Source organism: Caretta caretta, chromosome 1, assembly GCF_965140235.1.
Source record: "Caretta caretta isolate rCarCar2 chromosome 1, rCarCar1.hap1, whole genome shotgun sequence".
NCBI classification, from domain to species: domain Eukaryota; kingdom Metazoa; phylum Chordata; order Testudines; family Cheloniidae; genus Caretta; species Caretta caretta.
The window spans coordinates 286,415,766-286,443,598 of NC_134206.1; the positions used below are offsets into that span (position 1 = coordinate 286,415,766).

The window sequence follows — 27,833 nt, forward strand, 5'->3', positions numbered from 1 at the left end:
TCCCCTCCCGCTCAGTGCCCGCCGCTGCTGGGCCGGCTGCCCGGCGCCGTGCGTGCGCCCCGCACCCGAGCTGCCACACGGGGTCGGGGGAGTGCCTGCCTGCCTCGCTCGGCCCTAGCCGAGGCTCCCCTGCTGGTTCAGCTCCGCCTTGCCCTCTTCTGCAGCCGCTGGAAGCGCCTGGGGGCTTTGGGACCGGACAGCGGCTCTGCCTCCCGCCCGCGCGTGGCGCGGCCGTGAGTGTCAAGTGCGGGGCTCGCTCTGCAAAGCGAGGTACAGCGCTTTCCCGCTTGGGTTGCATGAAGGCGGAGCGTGGGGGGTGGGGGGTGGGAGATCAACGCACCCTCACCCCACTGACAGCTGTTACTACGGCTGCTGTCAGTGACTGAGGGGGAGAAAAGTAACAGAGGAGGCGTGCAGCCGCTGGGGAGAGCCCGGTTTCGCGGGCTTCCTCCGAGCTGGCGCATAAGACACCCCCCCCGCCCCATGGGAGGTCGCTGAGCTGCCTGCAAGAAGGGCCGTCAGTTGCTTCAGTGGCAGGAACCTCTCTACCATCCCCGGCCCAGCTCCCCGGCCGTGACTCAGCCTGTGTTTAACTAGTTTCTATATATATACACATATATGCAGGTGGAAGGAGAGGGAAGCCTCCCGGCTGATAAACACCCCCTGGCACAGGCAGATCCTGTGATGATAGGATGTGGTGTGTGTCAGATTACAGATCCTCCCCGCCACAGGATTTCTGGGATTATATGTGCGCGAATATATCCCCTGCATAAATATGGAACACGCACCATGTATTTCATTTAGATCTACTTCATAAAGAGTTGCTGAGTGCAGCTTTGAAGGGCAGTAGTTGTATCATGCTAACCTAGGGGCTGATCCTAAGAAACACTTAAGAAGGTGAGTAATTTTACTCAGGTAAGTATTTTTATTTAAACCAATAGGATTTTGCTGCTGAGTAAGATTATTCACATGTATAAACGTTGGATGGAACCCCTAAGGAACAAAAGACTGGAGTCGGAAGGCCCTGATCCTCAAAGGGGGTATTCAAGCTCCTAACTTAATATAAATACCTTAGAGGGCCTAAATCCTCAATTTAAGGAAAGTACTTAAGCAAGTGCTTACATCCATCCTTATTCAGGACAGCACCTAAGCACGTGCTGAAATTTAGACATGTTCTTAAATCCCATTTTTATGACAGTTGGATTTAAGCATGTGCTTAAATGCTATCCTGAATAGGGATGCTTTCCAAACTCAGGGGCTAACATATTTCTAGGGATGGGCCCCTACCTGCAAAATTCAGGTGCAGATTTTGAACACACTGCCTCTGCTCTTCCCAACCCCCAAAAGTATGTGTTATTTGGATCAGGCAGGTTGGTTCAGAACTTTGTCAACATAGGACCCATCTCCAAAAGTCAGCTCCAGCTCTGGATTTGTATTCCAGACACCCCTTTTCTCTTCTTCACTCTGCATTGTTCGGGCAACTGTCTCTGTATTTCATAATCAAAGCTATTAAGGCCCAAATCCTGCAAAGAATTCCATATGTGTTAAACTTAACACACTAAATTGAGTGGCAGCTACTCACAGTACATAAAGTTAAGGTTGTGTATAAGTCTTCATGGGATCAGGGCCGTATTTTCTATCCTGCAATAACGGTTGCAAAAAGTAACGTTTTAAAAATTACTTACACTTTTAAAAATATATAAGTAGAGCAAATCTTTTATACAGAGGTCTGTGGATATGGGATATAATGGCCATTTTGCCTTCTGAAAGCATGGCTGGTCTGAATTTGTGCTAATATACTACCTGCTTTAGAACTGCTGTTATAGGGAGTATAAATAGTTACCTGCTATCATTCAAGCCAATCAGAATTTAGAAAAAGAAAAAAATAAAGGCTCTGTCTGGAATGATCAAAGCCCTAGTTTTTATTTTACAATGCAGTGTTACATACTGCAATAGTACAAAATAGAATATAGAGTGAAATATGTACAAAAGTCACCTATGAATTGTGATTTTATGTTCTAGTTGATCTGTCCTGAGTAAAATCTCAGTCCTAACTACAGTTCCTCCATATTAATTGCGCTATTATCCAGCCACCTGTTCGGCAGAAAAACAAAAATCCTTTTAGTGGCTGTAAATAGGTTTCATTATATGTTGACGGTATAAGTTTGAGGCTTATAGTAGAAAACTGTTGCCCTGTGATTTGAAAAAAATAACTGACACTGGGATAAAAAACCCAAAGCTGTAGGTTGAAAAATGTCAGTGTGTATATGTTTCATTAAACCCTTTAAAAATGGTCACAAAAGAAGTGTCTGGGTGCTTTTAAGTGTTTTGTATGTGGGCTGTCAATAACAGGCATCAGAGAGAAACACCATCTTCTGTACTATTTTTTTCCTGACATGTTTTCTAAGTTTACATATTTGTTCCTGTCAGCAGCTGAGGGAGACATTCAAGCAAAGTCCTGTTTTAAGGGTATAGTTAGTCTGAAATAGAACTGATTTTTTTTTGCTGTATTTTATAAGTTGCAAAGTTTTTTTTAAATAAAATAATATTTATGCAACTTAGAGCAGGGAAGGAGCTAAAATTTTATTGGTGAACATTTTTGTGCAGGCTTCTCACAGAAGTAGCATGTTTACTGTCTGAGACAGTTGGACTGTGTTTGGCAATCAATTCAACTATGCCAAATTTAGAGGGGAGTCTAAGGCAGTATAAGATGGCATAAGATATTCTAGTATTTTAGCATGTAGTTTGTGTCTTTATGTCTGAGATTTTCAAAATCAACTATGGAATTCAGTCACATAACTCAGGTTTGAAAATCTCAGGCCCCCTAAAACAGCTTGGGTCAATAGAAAAGGTGATGTGTAAAGGGTTAAGGACATGCCAGTAAGCAACTGTGGGTCTAATTCCTTCTAAGAAAGGCTATATTAGTGTAAATAACAGGCAGAGTACAGGAAGAAGGTTTAAGTAGAAAGAGCTTAGCCTCCTTTAGATTCACTTCTGACGTTGGTCCAGTAACTCATGCAGCGCTCTAAGGGTCTTCAATCTCCCCTCAGATCCTCACAGATCTAATATGTTGAATGACATATGTTAAAGAGGTTCTGCTAGCAGCTTCTCTGATAAGCAATTGAGGTGCCTGAATTATTCCATCATTCTAAAACCATACATTACCAGGTTAGCCATTTTCCATGTTCATAATTGTGGATCAGATACAGGTATTTTTAGCCAAACTCATAAGTTGTTAATACCATCTGAAATTGGCAGATCTCTGGCCATGTGTATATTACAGCACCTTGATGTAGAATAACATGAGTCTACATAGATGCATACCCTACAGAAAGCTCTTTATTTTGCAAAGTCTTTGTTCTCTTATTCACAGTGGTAAGTGTATGAATGCATTTTGTACATAATGTCTTTGAAATTCACAGTCAGCTTGTCAGATGTCTCCGTGACTTTGCTGGAAAAGATATCAGATCATGTCTCGCTTCTGCAGCAAAATCCTAATAATGACTCTCAGTTGTTCAAAACTTCCCTTAGGCCATCAACATCTTGTATGCAATCACATTTTATGAGCTATAGGATGAGATTTCAGTTACTTATACAAAACAAGAGAACACGTTGCACACCTTAACCAAATAAGTGTAGAGATGGTTCTCCCTAGACAAGTATGAGAAGAAACATGGATAAGCTTCAGATAATGCAGTTACCAATTCACTAGGTTATATTGTGTCCAGTGACTAGGGACCCCAATAAACCTGGGGTATTTTTATGTTAAGGTTCCAGTGACACAAAATCAACACTCTGTATTCAAACTGGTGCTTTATAGTCTTAGCAGTAAGGCTCTGTAAATAAGCAACCTTACTGTATATCTTGCAGTTGGGTACAGTTTATTCATGGAACTGAACTTATCCAAACAGGGGATAAGAACATTATAACTTTCAGAAGACAAGTAGAACTTTTTCTGCTTTGAGGCCTGAGTGATCACTGCTTCATTCACTTGTGTACATAAAAGATTTACAAACAAATTTTGTCTGACCGCTGAACAAATCTGCAGGAGTGGCAGGGCTCAAGGACCCTCCCCCATTTGCCTCCTGTGCAGTGACTAGGGACAACTGCAGTTCCTGAACTCATATAAGTAAGGACTACAGGGCTAGCCAGCCCAAAGTGACCAGGGAGGAGGCAGAGGTCCACCAATCCCTCCACTAGCTGAACCAGCCAGTCACAGAGGCAAGCACATACTGTATATTCGTAAGAGATAGGTATGCGAGGGGAAGTGCGAACAAGAGACTACGCTACTGGTCCCTTGTGTTTAAGAGGGACAATAAAGCTCTTAACTGATAGAGAGCCTGCTAACATTTCTGTCATGAATAGTATGTACATTTGATTTATAATGTATTTTCATTGCAAATTTATTTTTGGCAAATGTATTTGTTATACCTATAATTCATGAACTGAGAATCCCCCAACACCAACCTGCAGGTCTGGGTACCCTAGGAACTATACAGCTGCTGGGGACTCCCCCACAGGAGGGCTATCCCCAAAAGGGGAGATTTCTGTTTCATTGGAGCTGCCAGAGTGGTGCAAAGGGAGTAGATTGGGGCAGAGGTACTGCCCCTATGCCGTCGTATTTTTTCACAAGACATTTTCAGTGACATTCCAGATCTAATATGTGATGCTGATAAATATACCTTCTGCTTTATTTTCAGGAGTTATTGCGAAGAAAAATATTGGAGGAAATCATTCCCACTAAAAATCCAAGCAGCCGCAATGCTAGATTATAACAGAAAATGTCTCTCACCATCCACTTTAAATGTTAACCCCACGCACCCAAAGTCACAGCAATGACCAAATCCTGCCCGTGTGATTTATAGAAGTAATCCCATTTACTTCAGGGAAACCACCTACTTGACTAAGGTGAGTGAGATTTGGCCCTAAACAATATTTTGTTTTGTTGTTTTGAAATAGGGATGACTAGATGACTATGTACAACCACATCTTGGCTTAGCTTTTCTCTGCCACTTACAAAGTAACAAACAAAAGCGGAAAGAGCACTGTGTTGTGTTATGTTTTAGATAAATAGAGACCTATACGGTGACTAGTTCGTAGTCATCATGGGACAGACAGGATTAGTAGGTACTGCTCTGTTCCCTGTCTCCTTTCCCCTTATTTTCTTTTTCTTGCGTCTTCCCTTTCTTTGAGTTTCTTCTGGAGTTGCAAGAAACTCTATTTAAAATGCTGTCTGAGTAGCCCTCACATTGGAGCATGTCTGAGAAACCACGTATTGCCTATGTTACCGTATGGGCACACAGATTTGGTCACTGACCCTCTGCTGATGTCTTATGATCAGGTAGGACATTGAAATTGAAGCATCAGAAGTATCATCACATCGTACAGTTGACCTTAGTTCCTTTGCTTATTTCAGTCCTATTAAGCTAAAATGCCTTGCATTTTGCTCTTGTTAAAAGCCAAATCTCCTGGTCTGAAGTTTTTGGATGAAACACGCATCTACAGTATAATGTGAATCAAATAATACTTCAATTATCCAGTCTCTGACTGTCTGGTCATGGACTGGTGGCAGTCACATGGTTGTCCATGATTAACCTGGCTGCCCCAGATCAGTAATAACCCTGAAGCTCTTAGATGTATGAAATAAAGCCAAGCAGTGTGGACATGGATACTCGGCTCTCTTAGCATACTGTTGTTGTCGTTATCCAAATCAGATTGTGAAAATAAGTTATTTCCTCCATCTGTTGTGTTTCACATCTATACATGTTTATTCAGCCTCCCAAAATTGATTATTCTCTCTTTCTGTCATTCATTTATTTTTATTTATTTTTCCCATTTAATTAGCTACCTAAGAAGATTAAACAAATATGTTTATTGTCTAGTGGTGAGTTTTATTTAAAGCATATTTGGCTTGCTTACCATAAAGCTTATTTTAAACAAAGCATCTTAGATTTTTTTTCAACTGTGAGCCATTTGTTTTTACTTTTTGTTTACACAAGTTCAATAATAATGTTAGTTGCAATGTGACAAGCATAGATATAACAATGCTCTTTGTTTCTCTCAGTGAATAATTACACTTAAACCTAGTTAATCATAATCAATTAGAAATAAGCAAGTTAGTCTTGGAGGACAGAGAGAGAGAGAAAAATTGTGGACATTTCATTCTGTTTTAGGAACACAGGAATTGTTATACCAGATTAGACTGGTGGTCCAGCTAGTGCAGCATTCTGTCTCAGACAGAACCCAGTATGAGATATTTCACAAGAAGGTGCAAGGAACCCCTACAGGTTTATATCCCTTATAAAATATTTTTTTTGTAATCCTTTTTTTGTAACTGGATAATCTCATTATCTATATACTTTTCTAATCCTTTTTCAAATGTATTCGACTCTTAGGCTGCCTGCTATCTTGTAACAATGTATTCCATAGATTAATGGTGTGTTACATTTTTTTAAAAAATAAGTATTTCTTTTTATCTGTTTTTAATTTACTGATTTTCAGTTTTATTGACTATCATATTTCTTTTGCTATTAAAGAGGGAAAATAAGAGATTCTGATTTACCTTCTCTATGCCATTCACTGTTTTGTACGCTTCCATCATCTTCCCTCTTATTCATCTCCCTACATTTAAAGAGTCCCAATCTTTTAAATCTCTTCCTATATGGAAGCCTCTCCTACTCCTTAATCATCTTCATGGTCCATCTGAGCATCCCTTCTGTGTCTGTTACATCTGTTTTCACACCACATCTGGTCGTAAAAATTTATAGACTCCTACAATTATTGTAATAATGCCTTTTTATACAATTTGGTCTTCAGCTTCCATGCTTACCTAAATTTGTTTTACTTTAGTAATATTGATGTACAAGAGTTGTGGATTTGTAATTTATCAAAATGTCCCATTCATACAAAATAGCTTTAATCCTCTTTTGTTTTTAAAAGAAATAGTTACCAGAAAGTTTAGAATAAAGGGAGATACTTCATTACAGCCTTAGAATGGATTTAGAGACAGATGATCTTTAAAATAATCAATAAACAACAGTTAAGTACCCAATTCTCTTGCAGCTCTTACTCAGGCAAATCTATTGACTTCAAGCGTTCCCTGTGTAAGGATTGTGGCTCAGTTCAGCAAAGTACTTAAGCACATGCTTAAGTTTATCCCTGTTCAGGACAATATGTAAGCATATGCTGAAATTTAGATATATGCTGAATAGGGGTGGACCTGAGCCTGTGCCTCGAGTGCTTTGGCTGAATTGGAACCTGCATGATCAGACTCTTATTCAAGACCCTAACAAAGAGGGGATTGTATATGTGTTTGCTTTCATATAAAGTGAATAATTCAAACCAGAAGAGGAAAGTTATCTAACCTAGAATACTGGGATCTTTCATGGCAGTCACATTGATAGTCTTAGGTGGTTTGAGGCATCTTCTGGGACACTTTTGTGAGAAGTATAGCAACCTGATGGGCTAACCAGCATTTGCCATCTCTCAAAGAACGGGTGATGTGCACATTTTTAATGTCTTTAGATTGCACAATTACATAGTCCAGCATGTGCCACTGTTTTGACCTGGGTTGCATCCATGTTGTCTTATATTTGTTGGCCTTTTGGATGACTGCGTGGGTAATAGTGAGATTGAACTCGGCATACTTGGACAGACGTAGTTGGCCATTGGAGTGTGACCTTCCAATGCCATGATAGCCTAGCAACCTGCTCCACCTGTCACCATTGGCTCCCACACAAGCATTAAAGTCTCCAAGGACAAAGAGTTTGTCCTGGTGTGGCACTTCATAAAATACCTCTTTGACTTCATCTGTATGAGTCATTGTCACCCCATAGGCACTGATGATGGTTGCAATCTGGACAAGTGTATGCGGAGTACCGTAACTTGATCATTGACTCTGTTGGTGAGCAAGTCAAGCTTGCAGGCAGCGTCAGACTATATGATGAACCCTACCCCAGACTGTCTTGGCTCGTCCTTGGTCTTGTCAATCCAGTAGTAGGAGTGGCCTGCTCCCACCTCCTTAAGGTGGGACTCATCAGCAAATCTGATTTCACTGAGGGCAGCAACGTCTATGTTATACCTCATCAGTGTTTTGCCAATAAGGGCTGTTCTTCATTCCGGACTTTGGTCATGGTCAAGAAGAGTTCTGACATTCCATGACCCAAATGTCAGTCTGTGAATCTTTGTTTTATTTCAACCGCTTAGTTGGATGACCAGCCAGGAGCAATAGCCTGACAGGTACAGAAAGGACAGGCTGTGATCAGGGTTCCTTTTCAGTCCCTTTCCTCCTCCTACCCCCCCCCCCCAATTGGGGAGAGCAACACTGCACCTAAAAAGGCCTGCTCTGTCACCTCAGGAGGATGTGGGCTCTATATCTGCTCTGGTCTGTGGAGAACAATCAACACCATAAGGCCCCCTGTGTGCAGAGTTGTGATGAAGGACTGCCAGCATCATCCTCTGCCTGTCCCTGACACCACCTCCCCATCTCCACAGGACTCTGGTAAATTGATTGGGTTAAATGAGTAGAATGAATTGGCTGAATGGCCTGCATGATGAATGGATTTAAGCCTTTTCTACTCTTTTCCAAGCAGCTGTTGCTGCTGCTGCACTGGTGCAATGGATGCCACAAACATAGCAGCTAACACAGGCGCAGGATTTGTATTTGAAGTTGAAAATATTAGTAATCAGTTAAAAAAAGAGTTTTATGTTTCCAGTGATAAATTTTATTAGCACATCATCAGCATTAAATAATAATATAGTATCAATTTATAAAATGTATAACTATGTAACTGACCATCACTAACAGATGTAGTGCCCTATCTTGACAGCTTTCTACACATGGGATCCTATTGACTTCACTGGTGATTTTGCAAACAGAGGGTCCTAAGTCTGCTAGTGATGCTTAAACAAACATCAAATGATAAAATGTACAGCTAATACATTATTATATAGGTCCCACACCACATCATTAGGTATTCTATATATACCACTATCTTATAGAATCACTATTTCAGAATCATTTTAAAGGGTTGGGTTTTTTTAAATATATTGGTATCATTTTAGCATCCCTCTGCCTGTAATGACTGGCATCCTTGGTAGTACTATGTGTCCATCAATGTAAGTCTCACAGGGAGCAAAACATTATAACTAGACAACTTTAGAAGCCTCTAGAAGTTACCTAAAATAGATTTTCTTTATTTAATAATGTTACAACTTTAAGGTCTGAGATCTCAGGACCAGTCAAGACTGGAAGCAAATGCTATATTTCCTGCTGGGAAACTGTTAATCTGCCCTCCTATTTCTAGCTCTGAGCTCAATAGGAGGGTCATTTTCAGAGACCCTTGATGAAATCCTGTTTCTGTGAAGTTAATGTCAAAACTCTTTGACTCCAATGGCAAAATTCTCATTGACTTCTAAGGGTCCAGAATTGAATTCCCTAAGTCTACAACATTCCTGATTAAATATCTATACAATTTAGAAATGGATTATTTTAAAAGAGTAAAATGATGAAGATGATCTTACATACTAGAAGTGAAATAAAGGACCAATCCAAATAGTCATATATAAATAATATTTAGATATCGGGAGATAAATGCACAAATTTAGTGTATCAAAAATGACTATTTTTAAAGAAAGTTTAAGTCTTTTTGTTTTTTCCACTCATTTGAATTCCTTTATTTCTTGGAGCAGAAAATAAATTAATTAACTACAGTTTGATCACAATTATCATATCTGAGATTCTGGAATTATGATTAGTAAATTACCTAGGTCTTTCTCATTTTCTTTAGAACTTAACTTTTGAGTGAGGGTTGGGGCAAATGAACCATTTTTGCAATTATGTAGGATTTTCACAAAATAAAATTTAATTGACAATGAAGGAAGCATGTTTCTAATTAACATAATATTGATTCAGCATATGGCATGCTGGCTTTGGTTTTCACATTTTATTAGGAAAATTGTCACTTCTCTTTAGTGCCACCTTGTGGGTCAACCAGTAATAAAAAAGCATGCAAGTCTCTCATACTATCTTAGATCTGTGACATTTTCACAAAACATATAGCAGGCTCTCTGGAGTTCAGAAATTTCTGTATTTTACAAGGAGAAAAAAAAACAAGGTACACAAAAATATTTGTTATGTATTTATAATAGCTATGAAATAAAATGGAATGATTTCTCCGAGATTGGAAGTAATAGGATCTACATAAAAATCAGTGCCGATTTACAGGCTAATCATCAGACTTATCTTGGAAAATGTAAGTGGCAAGCTCCTACTTGTGTGAATCTTACCATAAGAAAGATGCTGCCGAATCTTCTTAATGCCATCACTTCTGCACCAATCTACCCTGAGAAGTGCAGTTGGGTAATTATAAATTTGGTCTAATCCTAGTTTCAGAAAATATATCAGATTAAGCACTGGAAGAAATTTACTTGTAAAAATCATGTTGAGATCATCTTTGAACTCAACTGATGGTAATTTAGCAAACATTTCTAAAAAAATCAAAAATTTAAAGTGCTAAAGGACATATGTATCATATATAAACTTCAAATCTAGACTTACCTTGGAGAATCACTGGAATGCTTTGCTCTGAAATACATACCTAATATTTTGGTTAGCATCAAACCTTAAAGATCTGAATATACTTGTCTCTGATATATTACTGTGGGGAACTGAAGACAAGTAAAACTTTGTTCCAATCCCTTTGTTGTGAAAATCAGAGAGAATTTTTCAGATTTTATAAATTTTAAGTAACCATTTTTATTACTCTTGTTAATGCCAGCAGTTTAGTTTTGGAGTTCTGTTGCCAGGATCTCAATTTTGTATCTTGTAAACCACCAAACGAAATCATTTTTCTTAATATTTATTAAGCACACAAAGTAAAAGCAAGAGGGAAAATAATTAAAAAACTTAAAATGAAGCGTTACTTGTTTTTGTGTTTTTTTTTAAAAGAGTGGTAGCCATGTTAGTCTGTATCAGCAAAAAGAACAACGAGTACTTGTGGCACCTTAGAGACTAACACATTTATTTGGGCATAAGCTTTCATGAACTAAAACCCACTTCATCGGATGCATGCAGTGGAAAATATAGTAGGAAGATATATATACAGAGAACATGAAACAATGGGTGTTGCCATACCAACTATAACTAGACTAATCAATTAAGGTGGGCTATTATCAGCAGGAGGAAAAAACCTTTTGTAGTGATAATCAGGATGGCCCATTTCCAACATTTGACAAGGTGGTGTGAGTAACAGTAGGGGAAATGTTAGCATGGGAAAATAGTTTTTACTTTGCGTAATGACCCATCCACTCCCAGTCTTTATTCAAGCCTAATTTAATGGTGTCCAGTTTGAAAATTAATTCCACTTTTGCAGTTTCTCGTTGGAGTCTGTTTTTGAAGTTTTTTTGTTGGACTATTGCGACTTTTAGATCTGTAATTGAGTGACCAGGGAGGTTGAAGTGTTCTCCGACTGGTTTTTGAATGTTATAATTCTTGACATCTGATTTGTGTCCATTTATTCTTTTGCGTATTCTTTTGGTCTTGTTATAGCTGGTGTGACAACACCCATTTTTTCATGTTCTCTGTGTATATATCTCTTCCTACTGTATTTTCCACTGCATGCATCCGCTGAAGTGGGTTTTAGCCCACGAAAGTTTATGCTCAAATAAATTTGTTAGTTTCTAAGACGCCACAAGTACTCCTCGTTCTTTTTGGTTTTTTAACTAACTCCTTTGTGTTCTCTCTCTTTGTATACAATCTTTTAAAGAGTGACATATCTTTGAAAATGTCTTAAACTGCATTAGCAGTTACTGCTGGAAAAGAGAGAGAGCCCATTTTAAATGTTAACTCTTAGGTTTTGTTAAAGTTTGCATTTGTCCTGAGTACAGGATCACACAGAGGGGGAGAGGGGGAACCCAAGATAGGGGAAAGTGCAGCTTTTATGATTCTTACAGTTTAGTAGGTGCTGAATTTTTGTTTTGCAGCCTCCGTGTGTGGGGCCCTCACACTAGTGTCCAGTGAGGGGAGCCAGTCCTGGGCCAGGCGGCCCCTTTCCCTTCCCAGCTGTAGGGTGTCCTCCAAGCCAACAGGTGCCAGTGCTGGTCCTGAGCATGGGGCACTTGATAGTGATTCAGTGTGGAGGTAGCCCAGGATAATGCAGCTGGGACCAGGCCCGGCACATGGGGGCTGGAGTTGCAGAACATCTGGAGTGGAGCCAGAGGCTAGCGATGTCAGGAGCTGGGAAGCAGAGCTGAGCAGACAGTAGAGCCCACCCCACTCACCAGGTAAAAGTAAGGGGGATGTGTGGACAGGATGGGCTTTGTGGGAGCTTTCCTGCTCCCCTGGACTTCTGCCAACTCCCCCACTGCCCCATCTTCCTCCCAACTTCCCTCTGCTCCCTCTCAGGGCTTCCCACTGCCCTCCCCTAAGTATGCACTTCAATCCCCCCATTCAGAGTGATTTTACACCACCTTTGGTGTTTGGCACTTCTTATTTTAGGACACAAGGACTGATTAGGACCATGTAAATACTGTACTGAGGGGATATAACTAGCCACTCTGAGCATTAGTAAGAATTGTTTTGAGCTTGCCAAACTGATCATAGCAAAATGTTGCAAGGTTAAGCTTGTGCTATCTAGACAGAAGGCAAAAGGAGAAATAAGGGAGAAGTAGGTGGAATAAGATCGGGATGAAAGTGAAACACAAGGAGGAATATAGCAGGAACCATAGATTCACATCTCATTCATTGCTCCGGACACAGGCATAAAGATACAGATATCTTGTCTTCCCCTCCTTCTCTGGTCAGAACATCTATGAAGTTCAGGTTGTGAAACGTTTCAACTTTATTGTAATTTAATCAAATGTTATATATAAAAATGACAAAATGAAAATGAACCATTTTGTCTTATTGAAAGAAATATTTTAATAATTACATGCTGATGTTGATGAAATCAAAACTTTCCAATTAAATATTTCAATTTCGTAGAATTAGCATTTTCTGATGGAAAACTGTTCCATCAGAAATGTTTTGACAGTTCTAATTATGATTCAATCTTTAATTATATAAATACATACTGTTTTTTCCACAGGGCTCATTCCTCATTCAGTGTACAAGATGGACAGCGCTCACTCAATGAGCGGCAATTTGAGATTTTGTTTATCCTCATTGTTCAGTGGGTGGCCCCATGGGCTATTTACTGCATACTGTTCAAACTCTGCTCTCAAGACAGAATTAGAGATTTCCCAGTGGATTGTTATATGGTGTTCATTGCTATAGTATCTGAGTGCTTCACAAGCATTAGTTAAATTATCTTCATTACACATCTATGAGGAGAAGGGATGGTATTGTCCTGCATATGGAGAACTGAGGCACAGAGAAATTAAGGTCAAAATGTACACAATTTTGGGTACCAAATTTGAGATACTTTAGGCTCTGATTTTTGAGAGTACTTAAAATTATAAAGCAGTTTATGTTGAAAGCACAGCTGCCATTGACTTCAATTGCAATTGTGAATGCTAAGCCCTTCTACAAATCAAGCCCCAGGTCTCAAGCTGGCCCCTGGACGTTAGTGGCCATCTGATTTTCCCAGCATTACATAGGTACTTCGTGTCAAACGCAGAAATAGAATCCAATTCCCCAAGGTGGCATTCAACTTCCTTAGCCATGAGACCGTCCTCTCTCTTTCTGCAGTCCCCTGCCTCATTCACAACACACCTTCCAAAGTCTGCAACAAATGAGCCAAGGGTCCTTCAGAAAACAACCCCCTTTACTACACAACCCTGATTCATCCTTAGAGCAGTTCCATCCTATGCGCTGAATGAAGCAAGGGTCCTGTGGAAAAAATAATATGTGATCATGTAATTAAAGACTGTATCATAATTAGAGCTGGTTGAAAATTTTCCAACAGAACAGTTTTCTGTGGGAAAATGCTGATTCAACAGAATCAGAACATCCCACCACAAGAAAATGTTGATTCCATCAGAACGTCTGATAGCAGGCAGGCTGGCAGGCCTGGTTTCCTGCCAGCCTGTCTACTTCCCAGCTGCCCACCTAGTATGCTCCTCAAGCTCCCTCTCTTCTTGGGTAGTTGGCTCCCCAAATAGCTGGCCTCCCCGGCTGCCCATCTAACAGGCAGGCAGGTGAATGGGTTGGCCATCCAGTAGTGTAGCTGGGGGGAAGCGGGGCAGCAACCGCTCCCCCACCCAGCAGAAGTGGCACCTTTTTAATTTTTACTCACCTGGCGGCGTTCCGGGTCTTCAGCGGCAGGTCAGGGGGAACGGAGATAAAAGAAGGCGTCACTCCCTGGTACTCACTGGCAGCGCTCCGGGTCTTCAGCAGCACTTCGGCGTCGGGTCCTTCACTTGCTCCGGTCTTCGGCAGCATTGCGGTGGTGGTGTCAGGGGAGGGTCCTTCAGTGCCTATCTCCACTCCCCCTGTTTTTTCCACCTGGCTACGCCACTGTGGCCATCTCCCTGCATGGCTGGGTCTCCAGGGTGCCAACCATCCAGGTTGCATGTCTGTACAGATGGCCCGCACCCTGGACTGCCCAGCTGACTTTTCATTCTGATTTGGAATGAAGTTTGTTTTGGAAATGCTAAATTTTCCACAGCACAGAAATTCCCATTCCCGCTTAGTGCTAATCAAAAGGCATGTGCACAAGGGAGCCAATTTCAGTTTGCACAGGCAACCATAATTCCGGCATTTCCCAACCTGAATGCTGGACTTTGCAACTTTAATGTTCTTTATGCATAGGGTATTTTGTGTGCATAATGACAGGTTTCAGAGTGGTAGCCGTGTTAGTCTGTGTCAGCAAAAACAACAAGGGAGTCCTTGTGGCACCTTAGAGACTAACAATATTTGGGCATAAGCGTTCGTGGGCTAAAACCCACTTCATCAGATGTATGGAGTGGAAAATACAGTAGCAGGTATATACACACACAATACATGAAAAGATGGGAGTTGCCTTACCAAGTGGGGGGTCAGTGCCAGGGCCAGCTCTAGGATTTTTGCCGCCCCAAGCAAAAAAAATTTTGGCCACCCCTGCTTTTTTTTTTTGCCCCCCCCACTCCACCCCCGGCTCTGCCCCAACTCCGCTCCTTCCCCAAATCCCCAGCCCCGCCCCCTCCCCCATTGCTTCCTGAGGCTACCCCCCGCAACCCCCTGCCCTAGCTCATCTCCGCTCCGCCTGCTCCCCTGAACACGCTGCCGCTCCGCTTCTCCCTCCCCCCTCTCAGGAAAGGGAGAGGCAGCGTGTTCAGGGGAGCAGGCGGAGCAGAGGTGAGCGAGGGGGGAGGGAGGACAGGAAGTAACGGGGGGGGGGGTAGAGGAACCGCTCCCCGCCCCAGCTCACCTCCACTCCACCACCGCCGCCTCCCCCAATTGCACCGCAAGCCTGGGAGGGAGGGAGAAGCGGAGCGGCGGCGTGCTCAGGGGAGCAGGCGGAGGCGAGCTGGGGCGGCAGGGGCACATTTCTAGGGGCAGCATGGCCGGCGCCAGAATGCTGCCCCTAGAAATGTGCTGCTCTAACACCTGCTTGTTTTGCTGGTGCCTAGAGCTGGCCCTGGTCAGTGCTAACGAGACAATTCAATTAACAGTAGAATATCAAGGAAGGAAAAAAATCACTTTTATAGTGGTAATGAGGGTGGCCCATTTCAAACAGACAAACAGTGCATAATGTCCTAGGTTCTAAAAAAAGCAAACTGAAAATAACAGAAATCTCATCATACAGCATCATATTGCCACCCACATGGGTTGTCAGCAACACTGGAACCTTTAGATCCACAGTACAGACCTATGATACTTGATCTAACTGCGTAACTGATAACAGTAGAAGGGTGCCATCCCATTGACCAGCACCAAACAGACATGAGATACATCCTCCAACAGAGGCATGGTGAGATTCAGGAATATTGGGATTCTTTCCTGGTTCTGGAAGGGAGTGTGCGCTGTTTGGGAAATACCCTTCTGCCCCTGCTCTCCTGAAGCCTGACCCTTTCTACCCCATCCACTCCAGCTTGTCCTTGTTCCAATCCTCTCCCCATCAGAATCCTTCTCCACTCCTCAGACTTCTCATCCCAGTCACAGTCTCCTTGCCCAGACAGTCTTAGTCTCCCCTGCTGGCGGTATCTCCAAGTCCCAGTCTCCACCCCCCAGGTCCTCATCCAATTTCAGTCTCTCCCATCCCCCATTGTCAGCCTGTCCCCCACCCCTTTTTAGGCTCCCACAGCTCCTAATCTCCTTGCCCTGCCAGTCCTGGTCTCTCTCCTAGGTCCCAGTGCAAGCTCTTTCTCCAGCCAGTTCCAGTCTCCTCCCGCAGCTCCAAGTCCAAATCCATCCCCAACTCTATCAGACACCATGCCCCAATCTACTCTTTCTTCTGCCCCACCTCTACCCACCCCAGGTGCAGCTGTTGTCCCCTCTGCATATGAATCAGGCTATTTTCTCCTCCACAGTGCCTTGGAGTCAGCAGGGTAGGCACTGTAAGTACAGGAAAGACAGGCTTCCTGATCTCAGTTCATGTGCCTGGTACCACAGTGGCCCTCAGCAGTGTGAGCAACAATTGTAGGGAAATTCCTGCTTGGGCCCTGCAGCCCTGACCTGGAGCAGGCTCACGGCAGACAGAAATTTCAAAAAATGTAGCTGCCATACTCTAACAAGTCTCTGCTTAGTATGTGTGAACTGAGATTTATCAAAGGCATGTAACTTGGCCAAATTTGGAAGTTTCACCAAGTTCCCCACACACAGCAAAAGGTACCTCCTTGACTCTAGGAGGTGCAGCAGATTCTTTGTAAAATAGAGGTAAGATTTTTTTTTTAAACAAAGTCAAAATAATGTATTTTTCACTAATCTTGTTCTGAGAAATGGCTGAACCATTTTTGCTGAAACTTAAAAATAAACATAAAAAATAAAATCAGCCTCAGGTAGATACCTGGCATGGAAAATTTCAGGGTGAATGGTGAAAATTTGGCAAAGTTATAAGCAACTATGTATAATAACAACAATAAATAGCAATATATAATAATGCCATCCTGAATGATCAGTCAGACTTGAACTCCCCTTAAAACTGAAGTTGACGGTCATGACAAGACATTTATAGGGTAGTTCTTCCAAGATTTGCAGTAAGATCTCAGGTTTGACCTATGACCCATCAAAAGGTTCTAATGATCTGCATACAGGTAAAATGCAACCAGTCAACCGTACTTTTTTTTTAGGTTTGCTGGAATGCATTGCAGTAATAGACAGATTATACATAGGCAGAACATGCCTCTCAGTTTTAAGCCACTCTCACAATTAACCTTCTCAAAAATGACATTTAAGGCTGAAAGATTAAGTGCAAAGTCTCATCCCAATGGACAATTTTTGTTGGATTCATTTAGGAATTGAAGGTTGTGTCATGTGCCACTGCAAAGATAATTTTTCCTAGATTATAAATAATGTCTGGGATTTGACTCTGCTGCCACAAGGAAATAATGATTTTTCGACCGGTAATAAACTAACACTAGAGATTGTTGTTTTTTTGGTAACCTTGCAAAAACTTCATTGTTTTATAAACAGTGACATCAAATAGCAGAACTTACTTAATAGCAAATGTGTATTTACACTGAGTATACCTCTTACCCTTCAGAGGAATAGCATCTTTAGTATTCTTTGTAATATCTTCAGTTAAGGTGTAACAAACAAAGGATCATTGTAGATGAACTAATGTAAAAATTTGTAAACTCAATAAGCAATGGCTATTAATGTTCTCTTTTGTCTTCCAGGCAGAAAATCAAAGCTATTTAAACTAAAGGATGTGTTTAAAATCAATGTATGTTGATAAGGTGCACACATTAACAGTAATGTTTGCAAACACTCTCTAACTTATGTACACAATCTTTTCTTTTGGGATATATAGTCACATTAGCTGGAACCATAGAAGACTAAGGTTTTTTTTCTTTTTCTTTAATTTGCTATTAATTTTTTAATGCTTAAAAGTTGAAAGTCTAGTGCAGGCTCTAGGCACTCAGATACTACAATGGTAAGGGCATTAAAACTACTCAGATAGGTAGTGTAGGAAGTGATTGACTAAATCTGTGTATTTAATATGCAAACTAAACTCATGCAGGCGACACAAGAAGTTCAGTATTATGTAAAGAAGTCAAAAAAAAACTGGGATTTTTTTTAACTTCTTCAGATCTGTAATTGTGCCCTTTTTTATACAGAATATGGGCTGTCAGGCTGGGGTTTTCAAGGCCAACTGAGAGTTTTAGCTACAAAACTTCCACTCATTTCAGTTGGGTTTTTGTGGCTAAATCTCCTATTTGACTTTGAAAATCTCAGCCTCAGTATTTATCTCGTTTACTTGTTGTTTATGCCTTATCAAGTTACAAAAATCCCCAGACCATGACTCGTAACCAATTCCACTCTGCAGAGACCACACATTCTTTCACAGAAGAGCAGTTCTCCTGAGACCATTCTATCCAAGGTATCCTGGAAGAGATTAATGTAAAATGGGATGGCTTTCCACACACCAATAAGACATTGGTTTAGAAATTAGAATCTTAAATATTTTGAGTCTCTGGCCTGAAGAGTCACTTTGATAGAATCATAACAAAGAAGATGTATACAGAGCAAGATTCCTGACTCAACGAATACTGAAAACTCCGTTGGCTACTAACAATACAGTATGCAATAATAGAACAGAAACAAAGGACATCAGACTGCTGCAACTCCCCACAACAGTAGGACTCCATCAGGTTTTTTTGGAAGGCTGAGATCTAGATGTTGAAAAGCTGAATGTGTCAGACAACCCTATTTACATAAAGGGCTGATTTTGCATTTTTTACATGGGCAAAAGTACTATCAACTTCAACGAAAATTTTGCCAGAATAGGAACCGTTAGATTGGGTTTAGAAAAAGCCTATACTATATAACCAGAAGATTTCACTCCAAGAAAAAGATTTATTTATCCACAGTCTTATGCAGGCACACATTACTATAATATCTGAGATAAAGTATTTTCTAAGTGGAATTTAAGAGAAATGAAGTGGATTCTGATGTCATCATCAAGAAAACTAAGAATTTTGCTTCTGAGAAAACCAAGAATGTTCTGTCTTTTTCCCACCTGAGCTCAGGTGGGCTAGCCAAGCACTTTTAAAAATGGGGTTTGACAGGAAAGTTGAATCAGCCATACTCTTCTTGGTTAAGCTCCTAATGAGGTATAGAAAAAAAAGGAACATTCCTGTTTTGAATCCAGGTGAGCCAAAAGACTCCTTTAGAGAAAATAAGAGGGGATGCTCAATAAGCATGAAAACATGAATCATTAGTGTCAGACATTTATATGCCAAAGAGAGAGACAGTGGGAATGTCACAGCCTCAAACAATGCCATGTCTGATGCAAGCCACAAAGGTTGTGGTTTATCATGTTATCTTCTTTTAGTGCACACCAAGTCTTCGGACAAACTTAATAGTTCTAATCTAACAAGTGTTTTATCCCATGAAGATTACGGAATAGATTCTTATTCAAAAGAAATTCAATAAATAATTTAAGAAATAATGTAAGCGCTATTTTCAGAGCCAGAATATCACCAATAAAATGAAAATCAAATATTCCCTTTTAGTAAGATTTGGACAACAGAAAATATGCATCTACAGTATTTGGATAGAATAAGATTTGCAGGTTATACAAAGGTTTCAGAGTAGCAGCCTTGTTATACAAAAATATTCTTCTCTTGTTTACAACATTGGTTGGAAATTTGCTTGCTATGTATTGGTGTGTATCGATGTATCTATCGAAGGCCAAATAACATTCGAAGTCAATTGGAGTTCAGCCATTGACTTCAACTGCAGCAAAATCAGTCAGAGAAAAAAAAGTTTTTTCTCTCTCCTTCTTGCTTTCAAATGTTTGTAAATACCTACTACATAGAACTGCATTGACTGTTTCAATTCATTTCAGAAGAAGATGATAGCAGAAAAACTGTATGGAAAGTAGGCAAGGTGGGTGAAGTAATATCTTTTATTGGACCAACTTCTGTAGGTGAAAGACTCATGCTTTCAAGCTCCACAGAGCTCTTTTAATACGGTCTAAAGTGAAAATAAAATACCAATTAAGTCTTACTTCACAAACTAGAAATGATTACTGTTATGTGACATTCTATCAATTCTCCATGGGCAAAGCAAATGTTATTGAGTGGTAATAACAGAAATGCACAAGAAACTGCAATTGCAAATAAACTATGTCATGCTATTGTAGTGCTTTATTGAAATGAAATTCCTATAGTAACAAAATTCCCTGCATATTATGTTAGTGAGCATAACAATAATTTTATTTAATATTCAAATCCAATTATGTACTTCTGACTATGTGTACATAAAAAAGAGTTCCTACCCAAAGAAAATTCAATCTTCATTTGTGTTTGTAAAGCATGTAACACAAAGGGGCCCCAATCCTGACAGAGGCCTCTGAAAGTTATTATAATTTAATAATAGGGAGAAAAAAATTCCAAAACATATCATTAGCAAACATGCTAAACCCACAAAAAAAAAAAAAAAACACACGCAGAAATTGGTCTTGTTTTTGACTTAATTGGCTTGGGCTTGTGAATTGCTTGTTGGCTAGTTTTTGGCTTGTAGCTTGTTTGACTTGTAGCTTGCTGCAGCTTGTTTCCCCCCCCCCCCAATGGCTCCCAGCAAGCAGGGGCAAGGGAGGGCAAGCAGGGGAGAGAGTCAAGGGTACACTGGGGGCCCACCATAGTCCCAGACTGCATACCAGGGGGATCTAGTCACAGAGTGTTGGGGTTCTTAGAGATTCGCTTGTTTTGAAATAGGATTAGCTTGATTTTTGTCTTATTGTGAAAGTCAGGTGTTTTACCGTGTGAAAGTTGGCAACTGTGATCATTAGTACCATTCATTTCCCCCTTCAATAATGTAAGTGCCTCTTTTCTCATTCCTTTGCATGTGGTTCTTAATGTGTTTTGCTGTATCTCTGAATGGATTATCCTGTTCCATTAATTTTGTAATTTTATCTGTCAAAGATACAGAATGTCTTATTAAAAAGTTAACAAAAGCAGAGTGTAAGAAAACACTGGAAATTTGCTTCCGGGGAATGCTGAAATAGATGCTTGTCAAGTATATTGTATGAAAACGTTTGTTTCTTACTCTAAATTGGCAAGATTAAAATATTACAAATTAGAACACACTTTATATCTTGCATTTCCAAAGCTGCTAGTGAGGAGATCTTATTGGCTGAAATTTATGTAACTGTTCTAGTTATTCAGAATAAATTCTCTGTCAGTTCTCTCTTAAGTCAAATGCTATGTATTGACCACTGAAAAGAAATTGACAGGACAAGGGCTTTTCTCCAACAGAATTAAGCCTCTTACTTTCTGTTAATACTACTAGCTAAAGAATAATTCAGTGCACTGCTGGAAGCTGATGCTACCAATGACCAATCCAAAGGCAGATTGGACAGGAGTACTTGATATTTAGCCTAATTCCAAAAGACAGCATGTACCCTAATGTACAGGTTTCTCATCAATTGATGTTCAATGAGCTGTTGGCATCTTAGAATTTCTGCCAAACATTGGTTATTCTTTGGCAAAGACCAGTTTTGTTGAAAGTAATGATTAACTAGGATCCTTCTCTGTATTTGGAAGTTAGAAAAAGGCACATTGTACCATACAGATGAAACTGACAAGTAAAAAAGCATATAATGTCAGAAGTATGGGCTGAGTAAGAGTGAATATGTCAGGGGATAGGTAACATGATAAAAAGCCTTCTCTCTCTAGTTGGTTGGTTCAAAACTTGCCCAGATTGTTACTGTTTAATGGCTGGTAGTGTCCCATTTGAAAGGAGTTTGGTGAGCTTAGTCGAATTCCAGGAGGACAATAAACTGATAATGCAATTGGCTAGATGGCAGTCACAGCAGAGAGGCTGCAGTCATCGAGGCTGAACTAGCTTTGTACCTCTACAGATGGTCCTTGCAGGTCAAGGATGAGACATGTTAGCAGGGCAGTGTGAAACTTGATTGTTTACTGCTTGTACAGTTGCTGACTACATTGTACCCATTCTATGCGTAGTTCATTCTCCAAGGTTGTTAATCTCCTACTTTTTGCAAGCACTAACTTCAAACTAAAATTCATTAAATCAATGGAATTAGACCAGGGATTAATCTGGATGACTATTTGATCTGAGTATAGTGAGTGAAGCAGAAAACTGTCTACAGCGTGACTAACTCCCCGTGCAGGTCTTCTGAAAAGGAACACCACCATGCTGAGCATTATACTGCTCTCATGCAAATTAGACATCCATAGAAGTTTTGCATTTGTGGGAGAAAAGCTGACAAATCATGACAAATTTGCTTTACTTTCAGGGACTCAGCTACAAGCCAGAAGAAAGATATGGTAAACATTTTCTCATGTTTTACAGGGGTATTTTCCGGGACAGAAAAACCCACGCAACTATATTGGCACCCTTTACAAAATATGGTACACTGATATAAATCTCAACATTCAAGCCAATTCCAATATTATCAAGAATTTTGTAACACCCACCATCACCTACTATTTTTGGTATCTAAAATAGTGAGATCAGAGTAGTGGAGGAAGATAGGAACAATTGCCATTTATTTTGTTCATTCTTAATTGAATATTTTCTATTGTTTTTTCTTTCAAATGAGTCTTTTATGATCCAGAGATATGATAAGCTACGCTTGAAACTTCAAGCCATCGAGCTAGATAGATCATTTTTTCCCTTGATAATATACATTACACAAGTAATATCTCTCAGAGTAATAGGCAGCTCTCTGTTTCTTTACTATGTTAAAGAATGATACACATTTTCAATTTATCTATCGGGCATGTTAGAAAATGACAGCTATATTTGTTTTTCACCATGTAAAGTGAATGCTAATGGCTCACCAGCTGATTTATTTATTTCTTCTCTATCCACACAGATCTTGCTGTGCTATTTTAGTTAAAAAATATTGGTATGGAAGAACAAGCTGTTTTAGCACCAGAAAACAGTACCTTACCATAAATGAGCACTTTGTCTCAAAAAATTAAAAAAAAACAAAACATCTGAGCTAAAGTACGAAGACTGAGAAGACAAAATGTCCATACTAAAGGGCTCAGTCACACCTGGGGAAATGATGAGCTATATCATACATATCTCTTGGAGCAGTGCCACACGCTGTGGCAATGGCTATTTTACATAGTTTTCTAGATTATGAAGAGTATGCTATGGGAAAAAATTGTGTGTGGCTTGAAATTTTCCGTGATTAGTTATTGTTTTTTGTAATGAAAAATTTCAACCAAAATGCTCTCAGAGTCATTTTCTAATACAGGGGCAGAAGCACGGGGAGTTTTGGTGGAAATTTTTCAACTAGTTCTACTAACAATCTGTGACACAGGAAAAGGGATATGATAAAGGTGTGGAGGTGGGTGGCAATTGCTTCCCAATACTTTGTTCTTGTATAACAGTCACTTTGTGTATCAGGAGTTACTTCGCCACAAGACCAGAAGCAACTTCCTTTATAAGCTGTTATTGCATATGAAGATCTGATGCCAGGAAATGTAAAGTAACTGCCTCTTTAGGTTCATTATACCTGCAGACTTGACAATGTGTCCCTTCTGGCCTAGTGGCAAAGAGAATTTTGTAAGTTTACATTTGAGAGACTGGGTTGGCAGTTACATGCTACAGTTTAGGTTGATAGTATTTGCTAACCAAATGCTAGGGAAAAGCCTCCATGTTTACCGGTTAGCACTAAACAAAAGAGAGAAACTCTAATTTAAACAAAGCACTTAACAGATATACAAAATGGGAGGCTGGTGAGTGGTGCAGACTACCCTATGCCAGCAGAGCTTTTTTTACTCTTCCCCCCACCCAGCACAAGACATTTTAGCTCCAAGATGGGGAAAAGGCTCAAATCTTACCACTATGAATATGATATTTTATGCACAAAGTAGTAAGGTCTGAGATTTCTCAAATGTACAGTCTCAAGCTCAAAGCTGATCCTCAACTAAATTATAATAATTTCTATCCTTATAGTTGAGATACAAGAGATTGGGCTGAAAGTGTGAACTCAGTGCAATATTTTACTCTGTTTGAATGGTGCTATGTCATTTGACAACGTAAAGGAACCTGCACTACAATTTACATTATTACAAGTAAAATATCTTCTACAAAATATACCAGTCACCATACGCATCTTACATCATTCTTTAAAGTATGGTTCTGCTCAAAAAAGTGACTTTCTAGAACTGGTATCATGAGGTTTCTTTTGCTGATTTCCAGATAAAATCTGATCAGATTGCAAAGAAAACCCATCTTTTTCTGACAGTCAGTCCTGCAAACTCAACCTAAGATCTGAAAGCCAAGCTGGGTTCTTCCTGGCATATGCATCACCAACAACAAGGACGCTGCAATCTTAACTTAGACAACAATTCTGTTGATTATGTAAAAAATATAATGGAATCTAAATTGCTCTCGCCTAGAACTGATAGAAGTAAACAGTAGCAAATATTTATATTAGTCATTGGTCATCAGATATTACTGAATACACATGGGAAGAGAGGATTATCTAGCAGAGTTAGTCAAAAGTAAGAATTTCTATTCCGTGGGAAATTCTGAAAGAAAATTTCATTCCTTTTCCGAACGAAAAACAAGTTTTGAATTTTCTCACTAAAAAGGAAAAGAGAAAGAATTTGTAGATATAGTTTAAACATTTTGTTTTGAAAATTTAATAATGAGATTGACTGTGGGAGCCCAAGTTCGGAAGCTCCCAGCTCAGCCATGGCTCCTAGGGCTTCTAAGCACCCCATGGAACTGGAAGCCTAGAATCCCTGGAAGCCATGACCAAGCTGGGAGACTCCGTGTTTGGGATCCAGGGCTCAAAGGTTCTCAATTCTGTGGTAGGGAGAAGATCCCTGCATAGAGCCAGGGTCCCACAGCTTCCAGCTCTTCAGCAGGGAGCTTTGAAGCCCTCAGATCCCCGATTTTGAGGTAGTCAGTATGGCAAGGTGCCCTGAAGTCACAGATGCTTGAAGCCCAGAGTCCCTGTCTGACGTTGTCTAATTAAAATATAATCATGCAAATCATGATTGCTACCACTGTTATATAATTGCAACGAATCTTATACGAAGTGTAACACATGGCCGGAAAGGGTTAAGCAGCTTGCAGGCTAAATAACCCAGAGCCCACCTTTAAAGTCATGTTAGAAGGGTATGCAAATGGTAATTAGGGCCATTCAATGCTAGATAGGCTAGAACTGCAAATGCAAATTTATATTGTTAGAAGTGATACTAATTGGATGTGTTTACTTATAGATACTAGCCATGTAAACAGACAGTTCCTGTCTGTCACTGTTGCTGTTGATTCAGAGATCAAAAGGGAATATTAACATTTAGATGAATCTTGGGTGCAATAATGTCATTGTCTATGTGTCTCTATAAAGTCTGTGATTAACTGCTTAATGGATAAATCATCATAAGGTAATTCATGTAGTTAATTACCGGTGATGACTGGAAACAGAAGGTTACATCAAAAGCCTATTGTTTACCCAGGACTGTATGGTCAAGTGGATGCTAGAAAACTATATGAAAGACCCTTGGGTCTCAATCCTTTTTATCTCAGATCTGCTTGATTCTTCAACGCAGGGGAAGCTTAAGCCTCAAGATTGAGATTCCAGTGCTGACTGGACTGCCCTGAATATAAACATTGTACTATAACCTACGGACCAATTCTGAAATAACTTTTTGCAACTACAAAGCTCACCATCTCTGCTATGAATCTGAACCTCAAGAATTATACTCTTGTCTGTTTGTATACTGATCTGTTAACCAATTCTCTCTTCTTTTTTTAATAAATTTTAGTTTCGTTAATAAGAATTGGCTGTAAGCGGGTATTTGGGTAAGATCCATTAACCTGTGGAGGTAATGTGTCCGATCCTTTGGGGTTGGTAGAACTTTTTTATACGATGAATAAGAATTCAGTAATCTGCATCATATTTGACTTGGGTTCCTAGGTGGAGGCCTGAGGCTGGGTTACTTTAAGGGAACAGTGTTGTTGACTTCTGAGTAACCAGAGAGGTATTATAGAAGCTGTTTTGTGCTGGCTTGGTAAATCTAAGTATTGGAATATCCACCAGCTTTGGGGATTGCCTTCCCCATTCTTTGCAGTTCACCCTAATTGAGTGAACTCAGATGGCTCCCCTGGGATTCCAGTCACACCCTGGCCCTAGAGCCCCAAACCTTGGAGACCTGGACTCCCAGCAGTCCACTAGACAAACTGACCAGAAACAATGAATAGTAGGATTTAAAGCTGCTTCAGGGTAATAAGAATCAGACCCTGAAGGATGGACTTTCAAAATGCTGAAAAATCCTACAGCAAGAAAACAGAAGCATTTAATTCTGTAGCTATGCAATTATATTTGTTCTTACTATAACAAATTTTACCATCAGTAATGTTGTATCAGTAATTAGTGAGTCAAAGCAGGAGTAAAATAAGTTCAAATGAAGAGTCATTAGTTTGGTGGAGTTTGGTGCAGCATAAGAATAGGTTTCATCTTCAATCACTATAAAGATTATGGGGTTTTTGCAGGCTTTACTTTTTAAGTGAAAAACACTGAAAAACGATGAATGCCATAAAGTTAACTGATTTAATAAAGACACTGTCCATACTGGGATCAGAACATTCCTAGCTATAACCTTGAACATTCCTAGCTCCAACCAATGGTTTAACACAAGTTGTCTAACCATTAGGGATATTTTTGTTTGAGATTCATGCTAGAAACTAATCAGTTATATCCAACACTACTGGGAGCAAAGTGTACAGTATGGGCTGCGTAGCATGGTTTTCAGAAAAATATCCTTATACACACTGGTCAAGGAACACATGACCGAACTCTATTAGCAAGCACTGTTTTGTCACAATGGGCTTGATTCACCCGTTCTAGCACAAAGTGTGAGTGTACAAATTTCACCAAGGGGACCTGAGCCTCCACTGTCCTGCACCTATTGTCATTGTTTGCACTAGGGCACCCTGCCTGTAAAATACTCCTATGAACTTTAAGACATTTGGAAAGGTATAACACACACTATGTGGAACAATAACTAGGTTTCCAGTCCTGCCATGACAGCCAGATGGGCAGTCCCCTCCATCTATAAGGATCCCACTGAAGTGAGATGAACCTCCCTTAGAGCACATAGTGGGGACTTCTGGCTAAGATTTTCAAAAACAGGTGACTAAACATAACTTTCTAAATTCAAAAGTGCTGACTGCTGCCCAAGAAGCAGCTCCCACTGATGTCAGTGGGAGCGACTGCATCCTCCACATTTTAAGAATCCGGTCACTCTTGTAGCTGCCTAAATATGATTGAAAAGCCTAATTTCTGATACTTATTTTTTTAAGCAAGCCTTGGCCTTTATGCTGTTTGTTTGCATGAACACATGCTTCTCCCCCTATTCCTCTCTGAGGAGAAATAAAAAAACCTGACTGCTGTAAATCAAGGAAAATCCATAACTTGCTTGAGGTGAAACAGCTGTTGATTTAAGGCTCAACATATTTGGTAGCACATTGCTGCTAGGAAGATAAAATCTTTTTGACAAAGTTGTGACCATAAAAATCACAAGGCTTTAGTCAACATCTAAACAGTACTGTCATCTCACTTATAATAAATTAGAAGAAGAAAGAGTTGACATTCATATGGCATTTCAGTGTTTCAAAGTGCTTTACAAACATTAGCTAATTAATCTTATGGAAATGTGTACTGGAGATACAGTGAAATATAGCCCCAAATATGCCTCATAAAGGGAGATGAGAACTAATAAAACGTAGCATTTTCCTCAGTGTGTGACTATAA

The 27,833-nt window shown here is 40.0% G+C and overlaps 1 long non-coding RNA gene across 2 annotated transcripts; it reads left to right on the forward strand.

The window, feature by feature from the left end:
* On the forward strand, positions 1 to 25,860 carry LOC125630178 (uncharacterized). Of its 2 annotated transcripts, XR_007354582.2 has the most exons (6): positions 1 to 270; positions 805 to 897; positions 4,701 to 4,908; positions 19,932 to 19,972; positions 22,347 to 22,377; positions 22,929 to 25,860. It is a non-coding gene; the product is annotated as an uncharacterized LOC125630178 (long non-coding RNA). The 2 variants fall into 2 exon arrangements; XR_007354581.2 differs by lacking the exon at positions 805 to 897 and having other exon boundaries at positions 12 to 270.
* Positions 25,861 to 27,833: the final 1,973 nt, after the last annotated feature.